The 19569-nt window shown below is 39.5% G+C and overlaps 1 protein-coding gene across 6 annotated transcripts in view; it reads left to right on the top strand.

Moving 5' to 3' along the window:
- Nucleotides 1-19569, top strand: part of MCPH1 (microcephalin 1) — a 268454-nt gene that overhangs the window by 106689 nt on the left and 142196 nt on the right. The gene's annotated exons all lie outside the window — the stretch shown is intronic.

The following is a 19569-nucleotide window of genomic DNA, read 5'->3' on the forward strand; positions in this document are numbered from 1 at the left end:
TTGGTAAATTTAAACCGTATTTTTGATAGTATAACTTGAAGACAATCATGCTGTCCTTGTTACAGGCACTAGAACAAAACAAAGACAGAATTTTTCAAAGATTAAAACATAACCTCTTTAGTTGATGTTGATTATTTAGCAATTACAAGCTCTTCGCGGACAGAGTCTGTGCCTACCTATCTTTATTTATGGGACCCTGGAACCTAGAAGAGAACAAGGAACTGAGTAACTATTTGTTGAATGAACTAATGAGTAAATGGTTTACTAAACATACTTGTTATTTCTTTTTTTTTTTTAAGAATTTTTCCCCACCCCCATCCTGCTGTGTTTTGCTGTCTGTATCCATTCACTGTGTGTTCTTCTGTACCTATTTCTCTCTTTTGTTTTCCCTTCTCATCTTTCTCCTCTAAGATTCAGACAGATTCGATCCTAGACACCTTTGATGTGGAGAGAGGTTCCCTGTCAATTGCACCACTTCAGTTCCTGGTCTCTGCTGCACTTCGCTGTGATTTTGCCCCTCGTCTCTCTTTTGTTGAGTCACCACCTTGCTCCTTGACTCTTGGTGCAGGGACTGGCTCACTGCATGGGCACCGGCTCAACACATGGGCAGTCATGTGGGCACTTGGCTCACTATGCGGGCACTCGTACAGGTCCTCGGCTCACTGCGTGGGCACTGGCTCACCACGCAGGCACACTTTCTCTTCTTCTTTTCCACCAGGAGGTCCCAGGGATTGAAACTGGGTCCTCCCCTATGGTAGGTGGAGGCCTTATCACTTGAGCCACATTAACTTCCCTATTATTTCTTTTTAAAATCTTAGATATTCTTCTTGCCTCTGATGGGGTAAAAATGTCATAAAACATTATACATCATTATGAATTACAAAAGTACCCATGTAGTTTGTGTTTCCTGTTAAAATTAATTAAAATATGATGACGTGTTCATTTAAGAAAAATCTTTATAATTCAACACACAAAGAAAATTAAAAAACACTGATTGCTCTTATAGCCATAATATTTTGTTCATGGTCTGTAATGATAATTTCTGCTTTGTTTTTACACAATGAAGTGATGTTTCTAGCATTTATTTTAGTTATATTGGAATTTGTTATATTTATTTCTTTGTTTTCATTTTGATAAGAGAAGTACAAGTTCATGTTATTTATAAAGATGTTTGGACTTCACATTTAAGTACAGTGGTGAAATGCTGGGTCACCCTGGTCATTGCTTAGCAATATTTAAAAAGTGACCCTTCCTGAGCAATCTTTTGTGTGTGTGTGTGTGTGTGTGTGTGTGTGTGTGTGCAGTTTTTGGTTTACAGAAAAATTACACAAAGTACAGAGAATTCCCATGTACCCCATTTGTCCCTTCTCCCCTCCCCCACTAACACAGTATCTTCTATTATTAATATCTTGCTTTAGTGAAGTACATTTTTTACAATTGATGAGCAAATATTGATAGCTTATTATTAACTAAAGTCCAAAGTTTATATTAAGGCTTACTTTTTGAATCATACAGTTTCATTGATTTTGACAAACTCATACTGTCATGGACTCATCATTACGGTATCATACAAAATAGTTTCACTGCTCTGTGTCCTGTGCTCCACCTAGTCACTTTTTCCATCTCCCCGTGAGCCCCTGGTAACCACTGGTCTTTGTTCACAGATGATATAATTATGCAGAAAATCCCAAAAATCCACTAAAAAACCTTGTGGGACTAATAAGTTATGATAGGAAGGTTACAGAATACAAGGTTAGTCTTTCAAAGGGATGTTGCTATCTACCAGCAGTAAACAATTAGAATTTAAAATTAAAAATGCAATACCATTTACACTAGAACAAAAAAAAAAACAAAATACTTAGCTTTGACTCTAAGAAAATATGTATAAGATCTATATGAAAAAAACTGAAAATGCTGATGAAGGAAATAAAAGATCTAAATAAATAGAGAGGTAATCCATGTTCATGGATAGGAATACTCAATATTATTAAGATGTTAATTCCTTCAATTCAATGGTTAGAAAGCATTCCCAATCAGAGTCCCAGCAAGTTGTGGATATTGTTAAACTGATCCTAAAGTTTATATGGAAAGGTAAAATATCCAGAATAGCTGGCACATACTGAAGGGGAGCTAAGCTGGAGGACTGAAATTACCCAACTTCAAGAATTACTGTAAAGTTACAGTGGTCAAGACAGTGTGGCATTGGCAAAAGGACAGACAAGTAGATCCATGAAACAGAATGAAGACTCCGGAAACAGACTCACACAAATATAGTCAACTGATGTTTGAAAAGGAACAAAGACAATTCAATGAAGAGCAGATAATCTTTTCAACAAATGGTGCAGGAACAGCTGAATAACCACAGGCATAAAAGTAAATTTAGACATAGACCTTATACCTCTCACCAAACTTAACTCAAAATAGATTGTAGGCCTAAAAGTGAAACAGTTAATTTTTAAAGTCTGAGAATAATCGACTTTGATTATGGGAAGCTGAAAAAACTTGGGTGAAATATAAGCTGACTAACTTAAGTACCTGTATATTATATAGCTAACCTTTTTATTAAGACTATTCAAGCATGTAACAATGTACAGCTTTTTTCCTTTCATCGTATGACATTTTCAACAATATATTTAATCTTTATCAGATTTTGTCTCTTACAAAGAGAAAAGAGTTCTTTTTTAAAAAGATTTATTTATTTATTTCTCTCCCCTCCCCCCCCACCCTAGTTTTCTGTTCTCTGCGTCTCTTTGCTGCGTCTTCTTTGTCCACTTCTCTTGTTGTCAGCGGCACAGGAATCTGTGTTTCTTTTTGCTGCGTCATCTTGTTGTGTCAGCTTTCCATGTGTGCGCCAGTTAATGAGTGCTAAGCAATGGGGAAAAGGGGTTGGGGTATTTTTCTGGATGATGAAAAGGTTAGAGAGAGGTAGTGGGAGAGGTAGTGGTTGTACAATATTGTGACTATATTATACTAAATGCCACTGAATTGTACACTTTAAAATGGTTAATGCTATGTTTTTAATATAAGAATTTAACCTTAATTTTAAGAAGTGTATGTAAAAGATTGCCTCATTAAGACAGTCATTCTATCTACAGAATACACTTCGCTTTTTAAAGAACTTTATTGAATTATAGGAAGCATTTCTTGATGTTATGAACTGTTTTGGACATGCATTGGAATGGCTTATTTTGGAACAAATATTATTGCCTTGAAACTTTGCCAGTTCAAGTTGGTCCCTTTGGACGACTAGACTGATTCTATCTTCTTGATCCAAAGTGTTCAGGACATAACTACCATATGATTTTGTTATTTAAAAATTATACCAATTGGCACCCCCATTCTTTCTCATAATGCTTAGTGTAACTAAGAAATAACTCGGTTGCCACAACTACTGCATTAACTACATAGATACTCTGGTAATTTATAATGATGTATAATGTTTTCATATGACAGAGAGGTTAAGTAACTTGCTCCTTGTCACAAAGCTGGTAAGAGTTGAAGTTTGGTTTAATCCCAGTTGCATGTGTTCTGCACTCTTAAGCAGTACAACTATACTGTCTTGTTGTGGAAGAATAGCAAACATTATTATTCCTCCCCTAAAAAAACAAGCAAACAATGTGTGTATTAGCAAATTCTCTCAATGTGTTGTTGTTTGAGAAAATCAATTACCCTAATAATGAAAATCTGATGACAGAAACATTTGTAACTTGGTTTTTATACATTTGTAAGTATATAAAGCAAAAATTAATAGAACCAAAAGGAGAAATCAATACACATACAACCATAATTATACTTATATACAACCATTATACACAACTGCTATAGGAAACAGGTTATTTTTCTCAGCTCTCGGAACATTTATCAAATTAGATATACAGGGCCATAAAGCAAATCACGACAAATTATAAAGGGTTAAAATCACATAGATTATTTTCTCATACATTACAATTCAACAAGATGGCAACAAAACTAGAAAATTCCAGACTTCCTCCTAGCCCTGAGGAAGGTACCAGCCAAACTCCAGCATGCACTGCCCAACCTCAACATTGCCTTGAATAATCTGCCTTCCAGCCCCTGCCTGAAGAGATTAATCTTGTCTCAGCAGATGAAAATGCAAAGGAGTGCCCTGAGGTCAGTAGCTTGCAAGGCATTTTTAATCCTTCTCCTTACCCATTCCCACCACCCCTCTGCTCTTAGAGACCTATTACTAGACTAAAATCACAACAAGCCCCCAAAGGCAAAATACAAAGTGTAACCCATGAAGAAATACACTGTATTCTAAAAGCACTGCATGAGTTTTCCAACTTATATAGACAGAAATCAGGGGAATATGTGTGGGAATGGTTACTATGGGTATGGGATAATGGTGGAAGGAATATAAAGTTGAATCAGGCTGAATTTATTGACATGGGCCCACTAAGCAGAAATTTCTGGATTCAACACTGTAGCTTGAGGGTTAGAAAAGGCTCTATCAGTTTATTCCAGTGGCTGACTAAAATATGGACCAAAAGGTGGCCTAACCTGTCTGAGGTTGAGTTACCTGATTTACCCTGGTATTCAGTAGATGAGGGAATATAAAGGCTTAGAGAGATTGGAATGCTGGAATGGATTTACCATTTAAAACCTGCCCACCCACCCCACAAATGTCCAGAAGACACACCTTTAACCAGGACTGTGAGGAACACATTTGTAATACTAACTCCATATTCCCTGAAGATCTCTGTGGTTGCTCTTCTCTGCAGTCCAGATATTACTATAGGGAGGGTTATAATGGAACTAGAATCCTTAAACATTACGGGGATGATTGGATCTCAGGCATCAGCAGTCGTCCAGTATCAGCAGTTAATTGCCAAAGACAAGGTGGGCGTGGCTACCACAGTGAAAGGCAGACTCAAACCAGGAGTCAAAATAGTCTGAGTCTCGTAGAGTTATGGTGTTGGCTAATAGATTGTGGAGTACCTAGAAGTAAAACAGATGGGCAGTCTACTAAATTCCTATTTGATCTCTATAAACAGAAGAGTTCCAGGTCAAGTGAACAAAACCCTAAGAATCACAGCCCTTTAATTACTTCCCAGACTTGAGACAGTTTACAAACCTAGAGCCCCTTGAATGAAGGGAAGGCCAGGTCCCCTTGGAGACGGATCCTGTTACACTGCCAAAAATTTATACTGTTGATCTTCCTCCCAGCTTTCCTCAAGGGAACCTATGACCTTTAACAGAGTAACTGTGCATTGGAGAAAAGGAAATGATCAGACATTTCAGGGATTATTAGACACTGGCTCAGAAGTGACATTAATTCCAGGAGAGCCAAAATGTCACTGTGGTCCACCAGTCAAAGTAGGGGCTTATGGAAGTCAGTTTTAACTCAGGTCCATCTCACAGTGGGCCCAGTGGGTCCCTGGACCCATTCTGTGGTTATTTCCCCAGCTCCAGAATGCATAATTGGAATAGATATACTCAGTAACTGGCAGAATCTTCACATTGGATCCCTGACTCGTGGAGTAAGGGCTATTATGGTAGGAAAGACCAAGAAGCCACTAAAACTGCCTCTACCTAGCAAAATAGTAAGTCAGAAGCAATACTGGATCTCTGGAGGGCTTACGGAGATTAGTGCCACCATCAAGGATTTGAAGGATCCAGGGGTAGTGATTCCCACCACATCCCCATTCAACTCTCCTATTTGGCCTGTGCAGAAAACAGGTGGATCTTGGTGGAAGACAGCAGAATATTGTAAACTTAGCCAGGTGGTGACTCCAATTGCAGCAGCTGTCCCAGATGTGGTATCGTTGCTTGAACAAATCAGTACATCCCCTGGTATCTCGTATGCAGCTATTGATCTGTGAATGCTTTTTTCTCAGTTGCCATTAGTAAGGACCACCAGAAAGTTTGCTTTCAGCTGGCAAGGCCAGCAGTATACCTTCACTGTCCTGCCTTAGGGGTATATCAACTCTCCGGCCTTTTGCCATAATATTGTCCACAGGGATCTTGATTGTCTCTCCCTCCCACAAGACATCACACTGATCCACTATATTGATGATATCATGTTGATAGGACCTAATGAGCAAGAAATACCAAAGACTCTAGACTTACATCGGTAAGGCATTTGCATGAGAAAGAATGGAAGATAAATCCGACAAAAAAACAGGGGACTTCCACTTCAGTAAAATTTCTAGGTGTCCAAAGGCACAGGACATGTTGAGATGTCCCTTCTGAAGTGAAGGATAAATTGCTGCATCTGGCCTCTCTGTGACCAAAAAGAGGCACAACGCTTAGTTGGTCTTGTCGGATTTTGGAGACAACACATTCCTCATTTGTTTGTGCTACTCTGGCCCATCTAACAAGTGACCAAAAAAGCTGTTAGTTTTGATTGGGGCCAGAACAAGAGGAGGCTCTGTGGCAGGTCCAGGCTGCTGTGCAAGCTGCACTACCGCTTGGGCCATATGATCCAGCAGATCCAGTGGTGCTAGAAATTTCAGTGGCAAATAGTGATGCCATCTGGAGCCTTTGGCAGGCTACTATAGGAGAAACACAATGCAGACCCTTATGATTTTAGAGCAAAGCCCTGTCATCGCCTGCAGATAACTTTTTTTTCCTTATGAGAAACAACTTTGGCCTGCTACTCAGCTTTAGTAGAGACTCAACACTCAACCATGCGCCATCAAGTTACCATGAGACCTGAGTTGCCTGTCATGAGCTGGGTATTATCTGACCCACCAAACCTTAAAGTTGGGCATGCACAGCTGCACTCCATAATAAAGTGAAAGTGATATATATGAGATAAGGCTTGAGGAAGTCCTGAAGGCACAAGTAAGTTACATGAGGAAGTAGCCCAAATGCCCATGGTCACCACCCTGCCATGTTATCTTCTTTCTCAGTCACAACTTTGGCCTCTTGGGGAGTCTCATACAATCAATTGACTGAGGAAGAGAAAACTCAGGTCTGGTTACAGATGTTTCTGCACCATATACCACCTGAAAGTGGGACATGAAGGACAGTGGTGAGGGCAAATCCTCCCAGTGGGCAGAACTTCAAGCAGTGCACCTGGTTGTTCATTTTACTTGGAGGAAGAAAGTGCCAGAGGTGCGTTTGTACACTGATGCATGGTCTGTTGCCATTGGTTTGGCTGAGTGGTCAGGGACTTGGAAAGAACATGATTAAGAAATTGGTGACAAAGTGGTCTGGGAAGAGATATGTGGATAGATCTTTCTGAGTGGGCAAAAAACATGAAAATATTTGTGTCCCACATGAATGCTCACCACAGGTTAACTTCAGCAGAGGAAGATTTTAATAAGTGGGTAAGGAGACCTGCTCTGTGGCTAATGCTCAACCTCTTTCCCTAGCCATTCCTGTCATTTCCCAATGGGCTCATGAACAAAATGGCCATGGAGGTAGCGATGGAAATTATGCATGAATTCAGAAACATATACTACCCCTTATCAAGACTGACTTGGCTACAGCTACTGACCAATCTACAACTGAGTGACCAATCTGCCAGCAGCAGAGACCCACACTGATATGGCACCATTCCTCGATGTGACCAGGTGGCTGGTTGACTACATTGGACCACTTCCACCATGGAAGGGGCAACAATTTGTTTTAACTGAAATAGACACATACTCTGGATATGGGTTTGTGTTCCCTTCATGCAGTGCTTCTTCCAAAACTACCATCCATGAATGTACTGAATGCCTTATCCACTGCCATGGCATTCCACACAACATTGCTTCTAAAATCAAGGAACCCATTTCATAGCAAATAATGTATAGAATTTCACATGCTTGTGAAATTCACTGGTCTTACCATGTTCCCCATCACCCTGAAGCAGCTGGATTGATAAAATGGTGGAATGGCCTTTTGAAGACTCAATTACGGTGCCAACTACATGGCAATATCTTGCAGGACTGGGGCAGTTTTCTCCAGGAGGCTGTGTATGCTCTAAATCAGCATCCATTCTATGATGCTGTTTCTCCCATAGCCAGGATTCATGGATCCAGAATCAAGGGGTGGAAATGAGAGTGGCACCACTCACTATTACCCCTAGTGACCCACTGTCACTGCAATCTTAAGCTCTGCTGGTCTATGAGTCTTAGTTCCAAAAGGAGGAGTACTTCCACCAGGGAACACAACAATGATTCTTTTGAACTGGATGTTAATACTGCCACCTAGCCACTTTGGGCTCCTCATGCCTCTGAATCAACAGGCAAAGAAGGGAATTACTGTACTGGCTGGGATGATTGATCCTGACTATCAAGGGGAAATAGGACTACATTTACATAATGAGGTTGAAGAAGAGTTTGCCTGAAATACAGGAGATCCTCTAGGGTATCACTTAGTGCCACCATGCCCTGTGATTAAAGTCAATGGAAAATTGCAACAACCCAATCCAAGCAGGTGGCCCAGAGTCTTGAGGAATGAATTTTTGGATCACCCCACCAGGCAAAGAACCATGGCCAACTGAGGTGCTTGCTAAACCTTATTGATTCTGTAGGGAATTAATGCATTTCTGGTGGTACATAGGACAGTTGAATATTGTTAGGCTGAAATATATATGCATGTGTGTTGTTTTTATTTAGAGACTAAGTATGATTTAAGATGATGTGTGTGGTTGCCAAGTTGACAAGGGATGGACTGTAATGGTTGGGCTAATGTGCCAACTCTGCCAGGTAATTTTGCCCAGTTCGGTCAAGCAAGCACTGGGCTAGTTGTAATACTAGGACATTTATGGACTTTAGACACCAGTGAGTTTATTGCATAGATGGCTGATTACATCTACAGTCAACCAAGGGGATTGCCATCTTCACTGAGTGACATTTTATCCAATCAGTTGAATACCTTAAAAGGGGAAGTGATTTCAGCATTCAGAATTTTCCAACTTGACTTTGGATAGCCAGTGTCTCCAGGGAAGTCATAAAGGACCTTCATCAGAGCCCCTGGTTTACAGCCTGCCTGCAGAATTTGGACTTGTGCATCCCCATGGTCACGTAAGAGAATTTTATAAAATCTTACACTATTTGCAGATATCTCCTGTTGATTTTGTTTCCCGAGAGAACCCTGACTAATACAGTCCCTGTTGGGAAAGTGGCATGTGCTGGTCTTAGTACTTCTGATCACTCCGAATTTTCTACTTATTTCGGGGGGGACTAGGAAGTGGAAGCAGCTATTAAAACACCGTGATCACTAGTCAGCACCAGTTCTGGATAACAGTATAAGCTTTTTCACTTTAAAAATAATTTGTACTTTCCTTAGATACATTAATTCATACACAAAACAATTTGCTTTATAGTATCCTTTTGTTAAAATAAAGCAAATTAATCTGCCTCATAAAGTAATTAAGCAATTTTAATGCCCTCACTATTCTGCATTGTACGATAGACAATAAAAAATATGTGAACAAATAGGAAAAAAAGAAACACTATTCACAGAATACATGGTTTTCTAAATAGAAAATGCCAAAGAATTACTCCAACCAGTAAGTTGACTTCAGCTAGTTCACCTGCTACAAGGTTGATACAAAATTCAGTTGTATTTCTGTATACTAGCAATAACTGGAATTCTAAATGCCATTTGCGGTAGCAGCAAAAAATTGAAATACTGTTGTTTAAATCTAATAAAATGTTCGCAGGATTGGTATGCTGAAACCTGCAAGCTCTTATAAAGGAAGTCAGCAAAGATATAAGTAAAAGAAAAGTGATACTGTGTTCATTAATTCGAAAACTCAGTATTTTAAATTCTCGCGAGTGGTTCGGGGCGCGGCGCAGAGAGCCCTCTACGGCTGCGGGTGCCCCGCGCGTTGTGGTTCCCGCTGCGGGGGAGGTGTGTCCGGGCGGAGCGCCCGGCGGGGCGGCGACTGCTGGGAGGACCTGGTGGGTGGGATCCGCAGCCCCGGGGCTTCTGCCCAGCACCCTCGTCTCCGAGAGGCCTGCCCGCCCGACGCCCTGGCGCCCTCCCCCTTCACCATGGGCCGTTTTCCCCCCCGCGGGCTTAGCCCCTGAACGAGTCATTCCGCAAGTTGTTGCTGAGCTTCGCGTGTCTCTGCAAGTCTTCCAGGGCTGCGGGCCCCGGGCTGCACAGACAGGGCCCCTGGCTTCCTGGAACCCATATTAAAGTGCAGGCAAGAGCGGCACGGAACAAGCAGCCCTTCCTGAGAACGTGAAGTCCCTGGCGTGAGAGTAGACAAGAGTAAGCCATGCTATGCTTGCCGGTCCTCGGCTGCAGTTCTTACCACAGACGAGGGTGGTAGGTGCTGAGGGGTAAATCAATCCCAGCAGCCTCAAGCGGGGGGAGCAGCAGGTCTGTCAGCAGGTCCGGCCCCGGCCAGTTCTGCCCCCACACGGCTGAAGAGCTCTCCTGATCACCTCGTGCAGTTGCCCTCGGTGGCCCTCCTGCTTCTGCCTGCGCGCCTGAAGAACAGTGCTCCTTACACTACGGCAGCTGCTTGGAGGGCTCGAGCCCCAGGAAAGGATGGCCTCAGGGGCCTTCCCGCAAACAGGGTAACAAGAACCTGTTGAAGGGAGACGGGAGAACTCGGGAGCTGTGTATCTGCTCACCCTACACACTTGGAATTTTTAAATGTCTTCCAGCAACCACAACGATAATAACATATTTGTAGATAAATAAAGTCTTAGAGAAGTCAGGGGGAAAAAAAGATATAAATTCTCCCCACTTTGGTCTATATTCAATGCAGTTCCAATCAGAATCCCTCAGGCTTTTTTAAAAATCTATTGGCAAATTGATCCTAATTGCAAAATAATTGGAATAGACAAAGTAATTTTGAAAAACAAGAACAAAATTGAAGTCTTCACACATTGGGGTAATCCCAGTGAATAGTAAATACCTCTGCTATTCTTGCAACTCTTTCCTAAGACTAAAATGATCCAAAATCAAAAGTTTAAAAAATCAAGTATAATTTATGGGCTAATAATGAAAAATAGCACTCTTCTACCTTGTTGGTTCCCAGCCCTGATTTTCACTCTTCAAAACTTTTTCAATTTTGTAACTGTTGTTTCTGATATTTACCATCATATTTCTAAATAAAATGCTTTTCCTGGCATTTTTTCATTTTTCACTTTTAGACATTATTAAGATAAACTTTTGGGGAGCAAATGTAGCTCAGTGGTAGAGCACCTACCTTCCATGTACAAGGTCCCAGGTGCAATACCTGATACCTCCTAAAAATGAAAAAAAACATTAAAAATAATTTTATTCATAAAACTGAATTTATATAATGCCTACCTCTCTTTCTTTCTCCTCTTTTGTGAAAGGCATTCTTATCCAGTCACTCAAGACTAACCTTCTTCTCCCTGGTATCCCCTGACCTCAGTCAGCAAATGCTAACAAGACGCCTTCCTAAGTCTCTCTGGAATTGATCTCATCTCCATTAGACTTCCCTTTTTTAAGTCCATTTCTTCACAAGTCTGGTATTTGAGATTTTAGTTGCTCTGCTGCACTTTTCTCTTCTTCAGTCAGTGGTTAACAGCTTCAGGTCTGTTTGCTTTTGTAGTTCTTGTATCATGGTTATAGTCTTATTGAAAGTAGCACAAATGTGGCTCTTAGTCTCTTTCTGCTCAGCAGCACTGGTTTAAAACATGCATGTAAAGTCTGATATCGTAACTTTATCATTCATAATTCCTTTAATAGAGTAATTGAAGAATATCCATGTTTTCCTTCCTTTAGGGAGGTGAGCAGGGAGATGAGGGAGGGGCATCACTTGTTTTTTAAACTTCCGCTCCTTTCTAACAGATGCTGCCACCACTGCCCCCAGATTCAGCAGGCTGTTTGTATCTGTGTCTCCAGCTTCTGTTGTAGAAAATAACATTGTATGGAGAAATCAGTCTAGTGTCAGGGTCTTGGCTTGGGGGAAAAAAATTAAATGTGGTTTTTGTTTTGGTAAAAAAAAAAAAAAAGAGTAATTGGATTTTTCTCACCTACTGAATCAGGATTTAGTTTCAATTTCATATTCCAGCCTGTATTGAATGTAATCCAGATCAGAGTCAGCTTTCTGAAACATCAGTTCCAGCTTATCAACCTCCACTTTCATGTTGAATGTCACTGTACATACAGGACAACAGATCTTACAGTGATGAAAGGCAAAATGTCCAAAAATTTTTAATACTTTTCATTATTTTTTAATATCCTAATTTTCCTATTTTATTTTGTTTTTAATTTTTAAAAGTTTTTCTGTATTTTATTTCTTTTGTTTAAAACTATCATTATTTCATTTTCTTTTTAAGTATATTGGCTATTTTATTGGTTTTCCTTTTTGAAGAAGTTTTGGACCACAGAAGAGTTACAGCTGTGGCAGGGGAGGATCATTGTTCCCCAGTGATGGGGGAATACATGGGAGGAAGTTCACCTGGACATACATATAAGGTATTTAAATATGCTCAAAAGTTCATGGGGCATTGCCACAGTGGGTGGAGAGTCACACAATAGCCCAAAGAATATGAAATTCCCATCTAGGGGAGCTCTGCCACGTTCTCTAATGGAACAAGAATGCTCCAAGTACGAAGACAATGACTTGTGAAGGAAGATGGTCCATTGAAGGACCCTTGATATTGATGACTATGCTTATGTGCCTTTGCTTTTGAAATTGAAACTTAGCCTAGTGGCATAGGGTGCCTAAGAGTTACCTATTGGGAGCCTCCTTGTTGCTCAAATGTGGCCTCTCTCTAAGCCGAACTCAGCATATAAAAGCAATAACTGCCCTCCAGCGTGGGGCATAACTCCTGTGAATGAACCTCCATGGCACCAAGGGATTGGCACAAAGTACCAGCAAGCAGTACATTTGGGGGACGGAGGGGTGGAAAGACCTTGACCAAAAGGTGGAAAAGCTAAAGACAAATGAGTTTGTATGTCTAAGAGACTTCAAAGTGAGTTGGTAGGCCATCCCAGAGAAAGTGCTTATGCACATCTCAGCAGGATCTCATTGACAGCCAAAGTAGATACTACCCCAGTAGCAAAGCTCCTCAGGGATATGGAGACATCCAGACACTATAGTCAGGGCAGATAGCTCAGGAATGTGGCCCCTTACCACTGGGCCCTAAACTTGTATTTATGCTCTCCAGTGTGACAGAATTAGGCTCAGCTGTGGTTTTCCTATGCTTGGCTTTTCTGTCCTTCTCTTTGAACCTATAATTAGTACTAGATTTGGTAGGTGTACATCCAAGAGACTTAAATCTTTGGGCTGTCCATGTGCCAGCTGAGCCCTGAATCTCAATGGAGTTGCAACACTTACTCTCCAGTTCAATGGACTTACCCAGGACAACTAACGGAGAGGAGATGATGGACAAACAGCATACCAAGGAACTGAGAGTGCCTACAACTGCAAGCAAGAGAATCACATTCATTGGATATATGGGTTTGAAGCCCCCTCCCCCCCCATCAATTAATGGTGGAATGGGCATCACCATCCGAGAGTCCTCAGTAATGGGAAATGAACTGTGGACTAAAACTTCCTAGTATTCTACTATAGACTTATTGTGATTCTAGCAATGGAAGAAATACCATTGTTGTGGAGGCAGTGACCCTTGGATATTCTGGGGTTAGGGAGAGGGAAAAACAGTTGTAATATGGGGGCATTTTTGGGACTTAGGAATCATCCTGAATGACATTATGGCAGATACAGGCTATTATATATCTGGCCATAACCTGCAGAGTCAAATGGGAGAGAGTATAAACTACAATGTAAAGTATAATCTATGCTTAGTGGCAGTGCTCCAAAATGTATTTATCAGTTGCAATGAATGTACCACACTGATGAAATATGTTGCTAAAGTGGAAAAATGTGGGAGGTATGGGGACTGGGGCATATGGGAATCCCCTGTTTATTCTCTGAAACATTTATGTAATTGAAGTAGCTTTTAAAAAATTTTTAAAGTGAAAAAAAAAAATTGAAATTTAGTCTAGTGTTGTAGGGTGCCTAAGAGTTACCTATTGAGAGCTTCCTTGTTGCTCAAATGTGGTCTCTCTCTAAGCCAAACTCAGCATATAAACGCAATAACTTCCCCCCAGTGTGGGACATAATTCCCGGGGATGAGCCTCCCTGCCACCAAGGGATTGCTACCAAGCACCAACAAGCAGTGCATCTGGAAAATAAAAAGGCTTTGATCAAAAAGGGGAAAAAGTAAAGAAATGAGTTTATATGACTAAGAGACTTCAGAGTGAGTCAGGAGGTCATTCCAGAGGTAATGCTTATGCTCATCTCAGCAGGCTCTCATTAACAGCCAAAGTAGACACTACTCCAAATAGCAGGTCTCCTGAGGGCTCTGGAGACATCCAGACACTCTAGTCAGGGCAGAGAGCTTAGGAATTTGATCCCTTGCCAGTGAGCCCTACTTTGGATTTTATGCTTCCCATTGTGACAGAGTTGGACTCAGTTGTGTTTCCCTACACTTGGCTCTTATGTCCTATGTGAACTTATAATTAGTACGTCCAGAGACTTAAAACTTTGGGTTGTCCATGTGCCAGCTAGGCCCTGAATCTCAACAGAGTCGCACCACCTACTTGCCAGTTTTTGGACTCACCCAGGACAGCTAATGAGGAGGAGATAATGGATAAACAATATGCCAGGGAACCGAGAGTATCTGCAGCTGCAGGCAGGAGAGTCCCATCCATTGGCCATATGGGATCAAAACCCACCCCTCATTAAAGGTGAAATGTGCATCACCATCCCAGAATCCTCAGGATTGGGGTATGAACTATGGACTAAAGTAGACTTACTGGTATTCTACTGTAGACTTATTGTAATTCTAGCAATGGAAGAAATATCTTTGGTTTAGGGGCAGTGGCCACTGGAGGTTCTGAGGGTAGGAAGAGGGAAAAAAGGTATAATACAGGGGTGTTTTCAGGACTTGGGAATTGTCCTGAATATCATTACAATGAAAGATACAGACCATTATATATCTTGCCATGACTTGCAAAACCGAGTGGGAGAGAGTGCAAACTACAAGTTATTCTATAATCCTTGCTTAGTGACAATGCTTCAAAATGTGTTTATCAATTGTGATGAAAGTACCACACTAATGAAAGATATTGCTGATGTGGGAAACTGTGGGTGGTATGGAGAGTGAGGCATATGGGAATCCCCTATATACTCTCTGTAACATGTAATCTAAATATCTTTTAAAAAATAAAAAAAGGAAAAGACACACACAAAAAAGATACAGCTATCTTTTCTCTACTATCCATACTTCCCCTCCCCCACCCGCCTAATATGGTTATAATTTTTCATCCAGCATTCTGTGTGTATGTATGTGTGCATATACATGTGTGTTTATACAGACTCATACATATATGACTAAGAACTGAGTTGAGCCATATAATGTACTATGATTATATTTCATTTCTGGTATTTATTTTTGTTTTTTTCTAGAGTTAGTAACTGCCAATTATGTTGATTGCTTAGTTTTCTATGAACCTATTACTAATTCATTGCAAAGTATCCAAAATATTATCTCCTCTCAGATATATCTAGAGATCATGTAATCATTCAATTCCATTTCTTTTCCCTGGAGACACCTCTCATGAGACCTCTTGTCCTGCTCACTGGAGCAGGTTCTTGCTAGGGCTACAGCACAGCTGTTATCCTGGAACTGCTCATCAGCATGATCCCAAGAATTCCCTTTGTCTCTCTTTTCTTTCTTGATCCCTGTTTCCCAGATCCCATGTACATCTCCCTCCTAATTTGCCCCCTCGTTTTGGAGTAAAGATGAATAGGAAATAAAGTTTGAGAACTGGCCCATTTGAAAATGTCTTTATTCTGTTTCCCAATTGATTGATGATGTGGATGGTTACGGAATACTACTTTGAATATCATTTCTACATTGTCTTAGCTTTTTATTATATCTTATTAATGTGTAGAGGAATCAATGGAATTTTGATTGCCATTTCTTTTTGGTCTGCTTTTACTTCTTGAAGTTATTCTCTTTATTAATGTTATGAGATTCATTATGATATGTCTCTGTGTAGTCTATTCTTTGCACATACAACCCTTTTAATATGAAGCTTATGTCTCATAAACTCAGGGAAAATTTCCTATTTTAAAAAATAGTTTTTTCTCTCTTTGTTGTCTTCCTGCAACTTCTGTTAGACATGGGTCTTCTGGGAATGATCCCTTAATTTTATTTCTTTCCTCTCACACTCTTTTTGTCTTTTTTTGTTTTAGTTCTGAGAAATTTCAACTTCAATTGGTCTTCCATTGAATTTTAGTTTTGCTATCTTTTTAATTTCTAAGAAGTCTCTTTAGTCCTCTAATATTCCTTTTTTTTTAGCATCCTGTTATTTCATAGATGTAATCACTTTTCTCTTTGAAGATACAAAATATGCATTCTAAAAAGTTTTCTTCTCATTGTATTGTTTCTGGTTCATCTAATTTTGTTTGGTTTGGTTTATGTTTTCATACTAAACCCTTTTCTCAAATATGTACAGAATAATGTTTAATGATGAGGTGCTGAAATACTGATTGAAAAGTCTGAGTGGTATTTATGTTCTTTTTAACTGTGGACAGTCTGATGTGGATGGAGATATTGACAAGGGAGTTCCAAATGTCAGTATTTGTAAATCTTTTGTTCTCGTGCTGACAAGTTTCCCTGGAAAAGAATGGTCAGTGTCCTGCCTCAGGGGACTGTAGTAGAACATATTTCCACTGTGGCCTCTCACTGCAGCTCTCAGAAAAGCCTCTGGTTTTACTTTTGTCTTGTTCCAGAGCATAGTGGAGGGGGGGAGGATAGATTTACTTCTTTTTAGTTCTACACATCCTTGGAGGTGTCTAGTACCAGTCATTTCTCGGCCTTTCTGTGCATGCAAAGGGAGTTCAGTTGCTTCCTGTTGACTTCCTTCTCTAGACATAGGTTCTAGTGCTTTTTTGTCCAAGTCAGTTGCCATTTCATCTGTATGCTTTGCAACTTCCCAAATTGTGTCATTGTATTTTATCTACTTGGATTATTTTCCCCTTCCTTTTAATCCCATCTTTTAGTTGAGTATTGGGAGATAGTGGAGATAAATGAATACTCCCTTTGTGATGTCTCAACCAAAAATCAATTGCATTTTCTTCATTCAATGTGATGCTAAAATCAGCTATTTATGCACTTGCATTTAATAACAATGACACTTTCTGACTTGAGTTCTTTTAAAAAGATACACTGCCCTACATTGCTCAAATAGATGATTAAATATGTATAAAATAAGGAAAGACCTTTTGTGGTTTTCCTGGTGTGGAATTAACTGGGTTGTCAGTCCTACATGAAACATCTCATCAGCAGCTTCAGTGAGTAGAGCAAGAAAATGATTCCTTATTTAAATTTCTCAAGAAATATTCTAAATTTAGTGAATGATAAAGAATATCAGAAATATAATATTATATGGTGTATTATTATATACAAAATGCTGAATTTCTACAGCAATTGATCTTGAAAAAACTTCTTTTCCTTCCCTTTAAGTGCAGTAAACACGGCTTTGGATCATCTGCATTCATAGAACCCCATTCCTTGCTTTATTTAACTTCTCAATTATTTTTGTTCTGTAGCATATTTTATGTGAAATATATCAGGTTAATCTTTTTTTCTTAAGTTCAAATACAGACTTACCTGTGATTCTGCAAAGTAGATTTTCCCTATTTTGAACACTCTATTAAGGTAAAGATTACTTTGGCTAATCAAAGTACAAAAGCAAAATACACTATAATTTCTGATCTGATGATTTTATTATAATCAAATTAGTGTTTTCTGTTATATCTGTACAATATTAATTCCTAGGATACTTATATAAATTAAATTTATTAATTTACTTAATTCTGCAATTCTACTGTAGATGCCTTATGGTTTTATTTTCTTAGCAAATGGGACAAAATCAGTGAACATAAATTTTCTTAAAATGTTTAAATTTGGTTGACATTTTAATGTGGATTATTTTTGAACCCAAGCACGCATGCATTTTAAAGACTAGTTTCCTGGATTCTCTTATTGGTACATTATGTTTTTTGCTGTAGTTTCTTTTACATTTTGTTAGTTTGTGAAATGAATAGGAATTTGAAGCTTTTTACATTGTATTTCCTGAGCTAATTATACGAGTTTATACAGAATCACACATAATTGTAGGGAACCACACATACTGCTGGCAACACATATTGAGAAAAGTAAAGTAAGACATTTTATAACTTAATTGTTTTTAACCACCCAGATAGAAACATAATCTAAGCATAGAATTGCCTGTTCTCTAATATTTTCTTTCATTGAACATATTAACAATGCCCTTTTTTTTTTTTGGTAATGTTATTTAGGCAGTAAAATTAGAAGAAAACAGAGAGGCTTAAATGACATGGATTCACAGCTCTAATTGGAGATTAAATAGTCACACTGAACAGGGTCTCTTAGTGCTTTTCCACATGTACTCCATTGCCATTTATCATCTGGGCCCCAAGCTTTCTCATTTCTCCTGTCTCATCCGCTTGCTTTCTGATTTTCACAAGCACTTCCTCTGCTGTGCCCTAATGCCACTGAGCACACAGGGATAGGAAGAGACTGCATTTGTATACCTTACTATCTGGATTCAACCAACCATATTCTCAGCACTTCTTCCAGAGCACCCCCTACTCTAATGAAAGAGAAAAGGAAACCTACTTATAACCCTCTACTCGTGGTGCTGTGGAAGCAGAGAGATTCAGTGATCACATATGGAAGTCTAGGACTTAGTAATATTCTTGGGAAGGAAAATTTATTTACAACCGGCCAGGCTCAGAGACTTCTGTTCAAAAACCCCAAGCCCTGAATAGGATTTTTGGGTTTCTTTTAAACAGAGGATATAGAAGTGGGGAGTTAAATGGTGCTTATATGCAAAAGGACTTTTTGTTAGTTTCGTAGAGTTTCAAGTGTTTCATCTGAGTATCAGATAGGTCTTGAATTAATACATACTCTCTAGGTAAGCCTGAATTAACACACACCCCTTACATTCCAGGCAAACTTGAATTAAACACATATTTCCCATATTCCACGTAAGCATGAATTAACACATTTGGCTTACACACACAGCCCAGGTTATTTATGAAGAAACACACAGCCCCTGCCCCTCCCACACACACAGACCATATCAGTGGTACTCTCTCTGTGGTGGAATACCCTCTCTCTTCCCCGGTATCTTTCTCTTAAAATGGCAGCTCATCTTGATTCTCCTTTAATTATATAAAGAAATATTTAGAACTGATATCCCAGAGATGGTTCTGAATTTTTTAAAAACCTACCAAAAATGCTAGAAGTAGGCTTCATTCTGGTAATTCAGCAAAATGAATTTAAGCTTTATGTAAGAGCCACAGGGGAAAAAAATGGATTCACTGAAGGTAACAAAATTGCAGGTGAAAAATAAATCCATTATGTAATTCAGTTTGATTATTTTACTTGTAAAATTCTATATGTTATATAGGAACATGCAGATTTTTCAGGGTATCAGGTCATTAAGGGAGATTGTTGAAATAAAAATGAAGGCATTTGATCATTTTTTAAAATTATATTTATTTATATCTCTCCCCTCCGCCCCCCCGCAGTTGTCTGCTCTCTGTGTCCATTTGCTGCGTGTTCTTCT

This window comes from Dasypus novemcinctus, chromosome 25 (assembly GCF_030445035.2).
Source record: "Dasypus novemcinctus isolate mDasNov1 chromosome 25, mDasNov1.1.hap2, whole genome shotgun sequence".
NCBI classification, from domain to species: Eukaryota; Metazoa; Chordata; class Mammalia; order Cingulata; family Dasypodidae; genus Dasypus; species Dasypus novemcinctus.